Source organism: Argiope bruennichi, chromosome 4, assembly GCF_947563725.1.
Source record: "Argiope bruennichi chromosome 4, qqArgBrue1.1, whole genome shotgun sequence".
NCBI lineage: Eukaryota > Metazoa > Arthropoda > Arachnida > Araneae > Araneidae > Argiope > Argiope bruennichi.
Window position 1 is genome coordinate 16,197,681 of NC_079154.1, and position 10,478 is coordinate 16,208,158.

Below are 10,478 nucleotides of genomic sequence, written 5' to 3' on the forward strand. Positions count from 1 at the left end.
TTTGACATACAGCTATCAAATTTGGTACATGTATACCTTAGAGGTCGGGAATGTGCACCTGGGGTCCCTTTTTTGAACTTTTAATTAGAATTTTAATTATTAATTAAAAACTAACTTTCCCGCCAAAAAAATCTTCCATTTTCCCCACCGCCAACTTTTCCGCCAAAAAAATCTTCCATTTTTCCCACCGCCAAATGAGTAAGAGTTCAGTTTTTTTTTCTCCCAACAGAAATGAGGCTAGGGTTAACGTTTTTCGGCGGATTATTTCAAACGATTCTGTTTATTTTCTTAATGTTTTATGCATTTAAAATTAAACATTGTTAATTAATCCCTGTTTCAGATTCATTCTGAAGTACTTTTGAATTAAAATAACACAGAATAAAGGAAATTAAAAATGTATAATCTCCATAGCGTTACCCCAACTGGCGTAGAAAAATTCACGCATTTGCGTTACCGTAATTGGCGGAGAAAATTCACGCATGCGCACTGTGTTCTGATTGTTGGCATGGCAACCATTATCAACGGACAATTTAAATTACTTTTAGGTTAGTTGTATGCTTTTGTAAGTAAATTGTATTTATGTTAGTTATATATTTTTTGTATATGCTTATAGTTTTAAGTACATCGTTTTTTAAGTAGTTTTTTTTAAACCTGTTTTCGACCGATTATTTTAAACGATTCATTTTATTTTCTTAGTGTTTGATGCATTTAAAATGAAACATTGTTAATGAATCGATCTGTTCATGAGGAATCTGAGAAAATTTTGTTGACAAATTCTTGAGATATTACATAAATTAAGAAAGATATTCTTTAGTGCCCATAAAGTTTAAACGCTCAGTGACTCTATTATCAGTAAGCATATTATTAAAAAAATGCTTTGTTTCAGTAAAAAAATATTATTATATTAATTGCAGATTAATCCTTTACACTTTAATTTAAAGCATAAATTCTACGAGGGGTAACAGAAAATGAGAGAGATACATATCACGTTATGACTGAAGGCCTTTATAATATTATGAGTGAATTATATGACTATCAAAATTTGAAGTTTTAAAATATTTTGCTGAAGAATCTATTAAAGTTGGAATTGCATAAAATATTTAATTATTAAAATTTTAACGAACATTAAGATTGGCGAACCGGCTGGTCGCCAAAGGTGGCTAGTATATATATAAAATCAAGTTAATAACTAAATCAATAGAGCTTGGCTTTACATCAATCATTCGAATATATACATTCGATACAACTTGTGTATCAGATTCATTAATTTCTATAGATGTGTTGGAAAATGTGCATTTTTTAAATGTTTACTTGTTTATTTTTATTCATGGATAATAAATCTGACTTTTGTAAGAATCATTCGAAGCAAATTATTTTCCAAAAATGGACATAAGTATCACATATTTAAATATATAATGGTCTCAAACAGAATGTGCACCTTTTCCACCAAATATGAATATTTCAAGCTATTTCCTCTATGGAATATTAGAGAGAAAAATGAATTCAAAACATTATAAGAATATGGATACTCTTAAAATTATAGTATTGCGTGAATGACACAAATTAACTGATTTGATGATGGTTTGTCTGTAATCAAGCAATGATATTAGATATTGTTTTCGATCTTATATCGTGATGCATGTCGATTTGAATAAAATTATTTCTACGTACAACTTCAATGATGATGTTCATCATTAAGAGTTTCTTTTTTATATCTGTAAACCATGATGACTCGATGTTTGTAACAGTATTTAATACAATCACCCTATATCATTGTTTTTTACCTTAAAATTCTTCCATAATTAATTTATCTATCATAATAATATTATAATAAATATTTTACCTTAAGTATGCTTTAACATTTTAAACGCAATAGTCATTGCATCGAAGCCAATACTAAACGGCCTAAATTATTGAAGGAAAATATCAAGAAAATTCTACTTTTCCTATATATATTTTAAAAACAAATTACGATCTAATTTTGTAGAAATAAAATGTCATATTTACTAGTAATCATCAATGTATCATTATTCAATCAAAAAGAACTTGAATAGAAGTAATTGGCATATTTTTTAATTTATTTATTTTATAAAGAATATTTTAACTGGAACTTACTTTTATTTAATATTCATTATTCTATTTAGCTTGTATAGTTTTAATGCCTAATACCTTACAAACAGAATATTGTATTTTACTATCAACATTTTCAGTAATTTAGAATTTTCTTTATAGGAATTTGTAATGCATAATATTTTATATTTGCTTTGACCTTTAAACTAAGTTTGAAAGAACTTTCACTAATACGTTATATAAAATAAAAATAATACCTTTACAATCCATATGGATGTGCATATGTGTTCGTTGTTTATTATGCTAGATGTTTCAGTAAAAATTATTGAATAACAATAATTCATTCCAGCACTCTAATATTTATGTCAACGAAAGTACTAACTAAGAGAAAGTACTAACGTGAAGCGCATTATTCCAAACACTATCGAAATTTTCAATCTTTAATTCATATATTTATATTAAAAAAACTGAAATTTAAAAAAAAAATCGAAAAAAAAATTCTTATTACCTTTAACCTTATTTTTTCTTTCATATCAATGAAACAAATTAATATTATTAAATTTATTTCTTGAAAATAATTGATTACACATTAGAAATAAGTATTTGAATAAGTATTTTATTCGAATAAGTAAAAGTATTTGTCGAAATAAGTATTTAAAACAAAACCATAAATCCTTTTATCCTTGATGATTATCTTCTAAGAAATTTTTCCAATTATTAAAAAATAAGCCTAAATTAGAAAGGAAATTAGTGGAAGTCAATTTGTGACAATAAAAGTGTCAAATATTAACTAATCCTTTTGGAAAAATTAAAATGTGCTAACTACTAATAATAGTTATTGTGAGTTTACGCCCTTAGGGTATAAACTTTCGAGAGTGAATCAGATTCTTCTTCCGCAATTTATCATTCCATGTAACCATTTACCATTAATTTAATGTACTGAATTCATACATCCATTAATAAACAAACAAAAAAAAATGCGAGAAAAAATAAAAGGAGAAAACTGAAGCCAAAAGTGTTATCTACAGTTTTCTCACATTTGACCTGAAGGCGTAGAATTTCATATCGTTTCCAGAAAATTCATTTCTAGCACAAAGAATCTACGATGTATGGAGCAAATTGTTGCTTTCACTACGCTTTCTTTTACTTTTGATTTCTATTTTCAACGAATAACGGGTTTGCGTATGTCATTATTATTTATCCAACATGAAATCGATTTCCTGCAATTAAGACAGGTTGTAGTTAAGAGAGGGAAAATAATTAAAAAAAAGTAGGGCAAGAAAATGGCTCTTCTGGTAAATCACTTTCTCGGCGATAAACGGAAATCGTTTTCAAGCATCGGGCGTTCTTTATGTGTGTGTATAATGTTCCTGTCACATTTTATGATGGTACGTGGTGTTTTCCCCCTTAGTAATATGGCATTCGTGAATGATTTGATTAGAAGGAAGTAGGAAATGTCAATTTCCGGGAACGTTGAATTTAGTAATATTAGATTTCTTAGCACTTGGAAGATAAGGAATTGAATTATTAATAGAAATGAACATAATTTCTTTATGCATACATTATTTTAAAATTTAGAAAAATGTGAAAAATATGTATAAAAAATAATCATATAAATATGATAATTCTCTGCAAATATTTTCACATTTCAAACCTATTCTAATTCAAAACTTTTATATTTTTATAAATGAGAAAAGAAAATTCAAAATAATATATATGAAATATAACGCTCAATGCAATTCATAAAAGAGATATACTTAATTACAGATAAAAGAAAAAATTATCATTATTTTCGAAAATAATTCAATTTTTTTAATAAGAAATTATTGTTTAAAAAAATTATTTTGCAATAATAAGTTAACGTGTAATTGAGATGCGTTTTAGAATTCAAATCATAAGTTGATTCTTTGTATGATTTGATACCTACCATCTTATTTAACATGCCTAAGTTTCAGAATATGCATATTTAATATAGATTTTGAAGAGTTTAAACAGTCAGTAGCATTTAAATAAAATTTTCATAAATTTATGGCTTTATAAACAAATTCCAAAATATCTATGAAACTAATGTCATTTCGAAAATTCTAATACTCACGATCATGCATGTATAAAAAAAAAAACCTAATATGATTTAATAAAATAACTTCGGTTACCTCAAATATGTCTTACATAGGTTTTGCATTATTTAATAATTTTTATTGAAATTTTAATGACGGAATGCTTTAAATCCCAAGACTTTAATGGCTTGATCAAAAATGACAAACATATGATTTTTCAAGTTGCAAAAATGCTCAGAACAGTACTAGTAATATTTTTACGTTCAAAATATTAAAAATATATCCGTATGTTTCAGTTTTATGGATCTGTCAATTGTCATAATTGTATGTAATGGACAAGCGAGAATTTCACTAAATGGAAAGCATGATCTGCAAATTTTGTAGTGTTATCAGTTTGCTGTGATTAGCCTTTCACTTATGTATAGAATCATTGTATTTTGAATTGAAAGTGACGGGGGCTACTTCCTTAACTTTGTGAATACTGAAGGCCCCAAACGCTTGTACAATAAATTTACGGTAAGTGTCCCATGCCTGGATATTTCTGAGGAATCCCCTCCCCCTTTTGTTAAGTGGGGTCGAATGGGTAATTGCTAGAGATGTTATTACAGATGAGTTAAGAAACAGGAAGGTTTTCTGAAAACTTGCAAATGAGTGTATATTGTCCAACTGCATATTTTCTTAGTAAACGTCAGTTAAGCTGAGACATTTGTAAGAGACCGTAAGACTTTTAAGAACACGGCTTGCCAATGTAATTTTTGAGAGGGATAGAGAATTTTTCTTATTTTTGAAAGAGCAGCACGAACATTCTAATATTCTAAGATACTTGAACTGGAATTATTCTAAGAATGAGAAGGTTAATATGTTGTGGAAAACAATTCATCAAATCTGAAGATCGTTTTTTTTATTTATTTATTTATTTTTAAGATTTCACGTTTTTATATTACTTGGAGATGTGCAACAAACAGGAATACTCTATAGGAAGCGTCGAGTATTTTCAAATCCAGTGTCGTCAGACTATTTTCTGTTTGAAGAATACTTTATACATCACGATACAATGTTCGCTGGATGCCATGAAAAAAAAATTTGACTAGCTGTCAGTATATTCAAATGGAAATCATATAGTATGTTTGCCAGTCTGTTTCATATTATTGCGGTTGACCTATTCTTGCTGACGAAGTATATTTTTAATAAATATTTGCAGGTTATTTCAGCTAGGCATTTGCAGCAATTTATAGTATTGTTATCATTTATAGTATGTATTCCAATATTATTCCTAGCCTCATCAGTAAAGTTTTGAGCATATTTCAAACTTAAAACACCATTATTTCTCTTTTGAGTTATTACACTTCAAGCAGTGTAAACAGTTTTGAGTAAGTGTACTTTATTGCAAACATTTTTGTGTATTCTATGTATGTAAACTCCGATCTTCATTAGTAAATGATATTGCAGATATTTGTTGAAATTCTCTCCGTGAAACGCTGAAAGGTCTATGCCTTATGGATGAGGGTGCGTTTAATAAATATGTAAATAAAAATAAATATTTGAAAGTTAAGATATAATTTAACTATGAATTTTTACTCAAATTGTTTTTATTTACCATCATTTCGTTCCAGACGTTCATTTCACAATTACTTAAAAAAGTTTTTCATGCTTTGTAAGAGATATTAATTTATAGCAAAACTGCATTTTATAAATAATGAATTATTTTCTGAAAATATAAATTTTTCTAACAGTATTTATGTAAGATATATACATTTAAGTATATATATTATTTCATGATTGTTTCTCACGTGAAGCTTTTCATATCTCCTACAATTATAAAAAGACAATTAAATGACACACCATTTCTTTCTGAAAATTAAATTTGATGTTATAGACGCTAAAAGTAAATAATTTTAGAATGAAATTTTGTTTTTAAATATTTTACCTTAAATACCACACTCATAATTATTATTGCTAATTATAGCACTTTATTACAGATTATCCTGAAAATTTATGATTGAAAATTTTTAAAATTCTGAATCACAAATTTTCATGGCAATCTGTATAGATTTAGGAAAAATTATTTTGTATTTTATAGTTCACATTGGAACCATGATGTATTAAAAATATTCTTTAAATAATTATTTTCAGCATTTTAGTTTTGTGTGTGAGAAATTTTTTAATCGATTTTAAATTTAATTCCCAATGAGTTACACCCAAATACAAAATCCGTGCTAACAGACAAGAAATCCACTTTATAAAAACGTGTAAAAAAGACGTTATATTTATGAAAATTTGTAATTAAACATTAATATAAATATGACTTAACTCAATACTTAAAACTTACTCAATATTAAACTCACTTAACTTAACTTACTCAGAAAACTTACTCAATATTCAGAGTTCCTTAATCAAATACACAAAATCAATCGTACTAAATCTATAACTCATATACTTATAAATTGAAATGTGCAAAAACCAAATATAAAAAAGATATCTTGAACAGTCAGTTCCATGACTCAGTTTTGCCACAAAAAGAAATCGGAAATAATTCTATTTGACGGCGACGAGAGAAATCCCATTCCTAAAGAAAGAAATGAAAAAAAAAAAAAAAAAAATGTAGAATATTCAATTTTTTTTGTTACTTATTTTCTTTTAGATGTCATTTTCCATTAAGGATTTATCAGCTTTAAAGAATGATATTCTCAAATCTTAAGCCTTTAAGGAGCAGAATAAAATTTATTTGAAAATAAAAAGTTTGGAGAAAAATTATATATATATATATATATATATATATATATATATATATATATATATATATATATATTAAAAAATATAACAAATAATAGTATAAGCAGTAACAAATACATTATTACATAAAACGTACGGAAAAGAAAGGTAAAATAGAGAAAGTATGCGAATCTAAATGTTGCTGGTGACGAAATGCAATAGAAATCAGTTATAAATCAATGTTAAAAGTAGAAATAGAATTATTGCATATATATAATTTCTGAATATTTTCATCTCTGAAATTCAAAAAAAAATTCAACAATAAAATGCACTAATGAGAAATAAAGAAAAATATATTCAAAAACACTTTATTAAATCCTGTAAATTAGATCCAGTAAATTGTGGATAAAATACAACATTCACAATAAGCTTAGGTTTTGAACCCTTCGTGTTTATCTTCAAAAATTGTTCCCTGATGCTTAGTTCCGTTAATTCTGTTATCAGTTATTTGATTTAGGATAAATCAATATACAGGGACATCGCACACAGTTTTGGATTGCTCGTAATGGTTGATTGAATAACATTCGGAAATCTATTAAGTCTGAAACTGGAAAGAAATAAGTATATGTTACCAACAAATAAATTAACGTAAATGTCAAAAATATCACTTTTGAGATTTTAAGACATGCCCGTTTTTTTATTGCATTTTTAGCCTTGCAGAATATTAATCGACCATTAAGAAGATTATGTTTACTGTCTTCATGAAGAGATTCATCATACATTTTTACGTTGAAATGGTCACAGCTATTTAGTGCACCAATTCACTATACCAAAATCAATTGTATAACATATCGTTTGACATCTACCTCTGAAAGACAATTGCCGATTCTTTCCTAGTATGGTAATGTTATAAAAAAAAGGTAATAGAGTAGAGAATAAAATAGAATAATAGAGAATAAACTCTGAGAAGACTCTGGAATTTTACATAGTTGTAGTACGTATAATCAATTTCTTCTTCGAGGAATATAGCCAGAAATAATGTGATTTTGGAATTAATGTTCCTCTGAAGCTGCTCAGTAGTATGGAGGCTTTTATCTCCAAGTCTCCTTTAACTGAGAGAAGAGATGATAATCATTCGTCTCTAAGTCGCATTTTCGATGAAGCATGATATATACACACATATGTAGCAGCAGAACATCGTGTTTAAAGTATTCAACAAGTAATTCGAAAGAAGTGGAAGATGCTGGAATCCCTTGCAACGAGTTGCGAAAAGAATGTCAAAATTTGAGACTTCGGACGGTGGATGTTTAGACATTCCTAAAGTCTACTATTTCCTGAAAAGAATATTCAGTGAACTTCCAATCTAATGAGGAATTTCAAACGATTTACTGGAGATCGAAAACGTAGTCTACCGATATGACAAATGTCTGAAATTTTATGGCTGTTATGTCATAAAGTAATCAGGCTTGAACATAACTCTTGTTAACAAGTTTATTTCGTTTCGCACACTTATTCTTTTAATAGTCCAACAAAGTTTGCAAATAAAATGGCTGTTGCAGATTTCTTGGGTTTCTTAAATTCCATTTCAAACATTTCTGTCAACTTCGATGAACCATCTAAAATTTTTTCTGATAGTCATCAATGAAATGCTAGGTAGTTCATGAATATACTCTTTATTTTTTTCGCTGCCAAAAATACTTTAGAAATTTGTTGATTACGTTTTATAGTAATTTATAAATAACATATTAAAATACTATATGCTTATAGTTCTTATGATTTCGTTTGTTTTCTGCTTATACAAGAAAATTAATATGTCATTTCCACAAATTTGTATTCAATTAAAATTCTGCAGTATTTATTTACGACAGAACATGCTAATGCCTTATTTGAAATACTTTTCCTATTTTTTTTTTTTTTATTATTAAAAGGTAAAAGAATTCAACGTGTTTCAATTTTAAGCCTTATTTTCATAGATTATAATTATTTTTACTACATTTAAAGTAAAAAATAATGTATTTTAAGGAAGGATATATTCTGTCAACTTTTATAATGATGTTGGCAATCACAATGTAATTACACAAAATGGATTTGAGAAAAAACTTATTTCAGCAGAAATCTATCCTTAAGGTTTTCTTCATATTTATATCCATAGAAAGTGTTTATTGTTAGAAAGTTTTAGTTTTCGACGCTCACTTTTGAGTAAGATACTTTACTTCTCAAAGATTTTTCTGGAAGGTATCCAAATAAAAATTACATTAAGGAAGTGAACATATATTTTTTTTAATTTCAATTTTGTAGTAAAGTAATAGTTTTCTATTACTTTTTTTCTCTTTTTCCAGACATTGTTACAAAGAAGTTTGAGAATCAATTTTGAAAGAAGCAGACACCGCATGAGAAAATCCAAAGCTGTTGTTCATAAATTTTTCGAAATTGTTGCTCATTCTTTTTTCCAATTCATCATTTTTAACTATATGCTTTGTCTGTCATGTATCATACTGAAAACTAAGATATTTTTGAGAAGTTGTTTGTGGAAACATAGGATGTTTTTATTTTTTAAAAAAGAGTCATCAACTAAAAAAAAATTTAAACTAATTGAAAATAAATATCTAAATATATATCAATAACAGATATATTCATACTACGATATACAACTCTAAAGATCATTATTTAAAATGCATATTGGATTTGCAGTAGTGCATGAAATTTTCCAAATGTCTTCAATATATATATTTTACTTTATGCATATAATATCTTCCTTTATGAATAATCTCCACATTGCATTGGCGAACATTTGGCTTAAAATCCGGTCATTGTTGTACGCACTATTCCAGCTATGACTTTTAAAAGAGTTTTTGCAGTTAATTGCTGGTTGCACACACACACACACACACACACACACACACACACACACACACACACACACACACACACACACACACACACACACACACACACACACACACACACACACATATCTATATACTTATAATAAAGCTCAATTTGTGTGTGTTGGCGCTCTACAGGCCAGATCATTTGACATAAAGCTACCAAATTTGGTACATGTATACCTTAGAGGTCGGGAATGTGCACCTGGGGTCCCTTTTTTTGAAATTTTAATTAGAATTTTAATTATTAATTAAAAACTAACTTTCCCGCCAATAAAATCTTCCATTTTCCCCACCGCCAACTTTTCCGCCAAAAAAATCTTCCACCGCCAAATGAGTAAGGCTTTAGTTTTTTTTTTTTTTCTCCCAACAGTAATAAGGCTAGGGTTAACATTTTACGGCGGATTATTTCAAACGATTCTGTTTATTTTATTAATGTGTTATGCATTTAAAATTAAACATTGTTAATTAATCAATGTTTCAGATTCATTCTGAAGTACTTTTGAATTAAAATAACGCAGAATAAAGGAAATTAAAAATGTATAATCTGCATAGCGTTACCCCAACTGGCGTAGAAAAATTCACGCATTTGCGTTACCGTAAAAGGCGAAGAAAATTTACGCATGCGCACTGTGTTCTGATTGTTGGCATGGCAACCATTATTAACGGACGATTTAAATTACTTTTAGGTTAGTTGTATGCTTTTATAAGTAAATTGTATTTATGTTAGTTATATATTTTTTGTATATGCTTA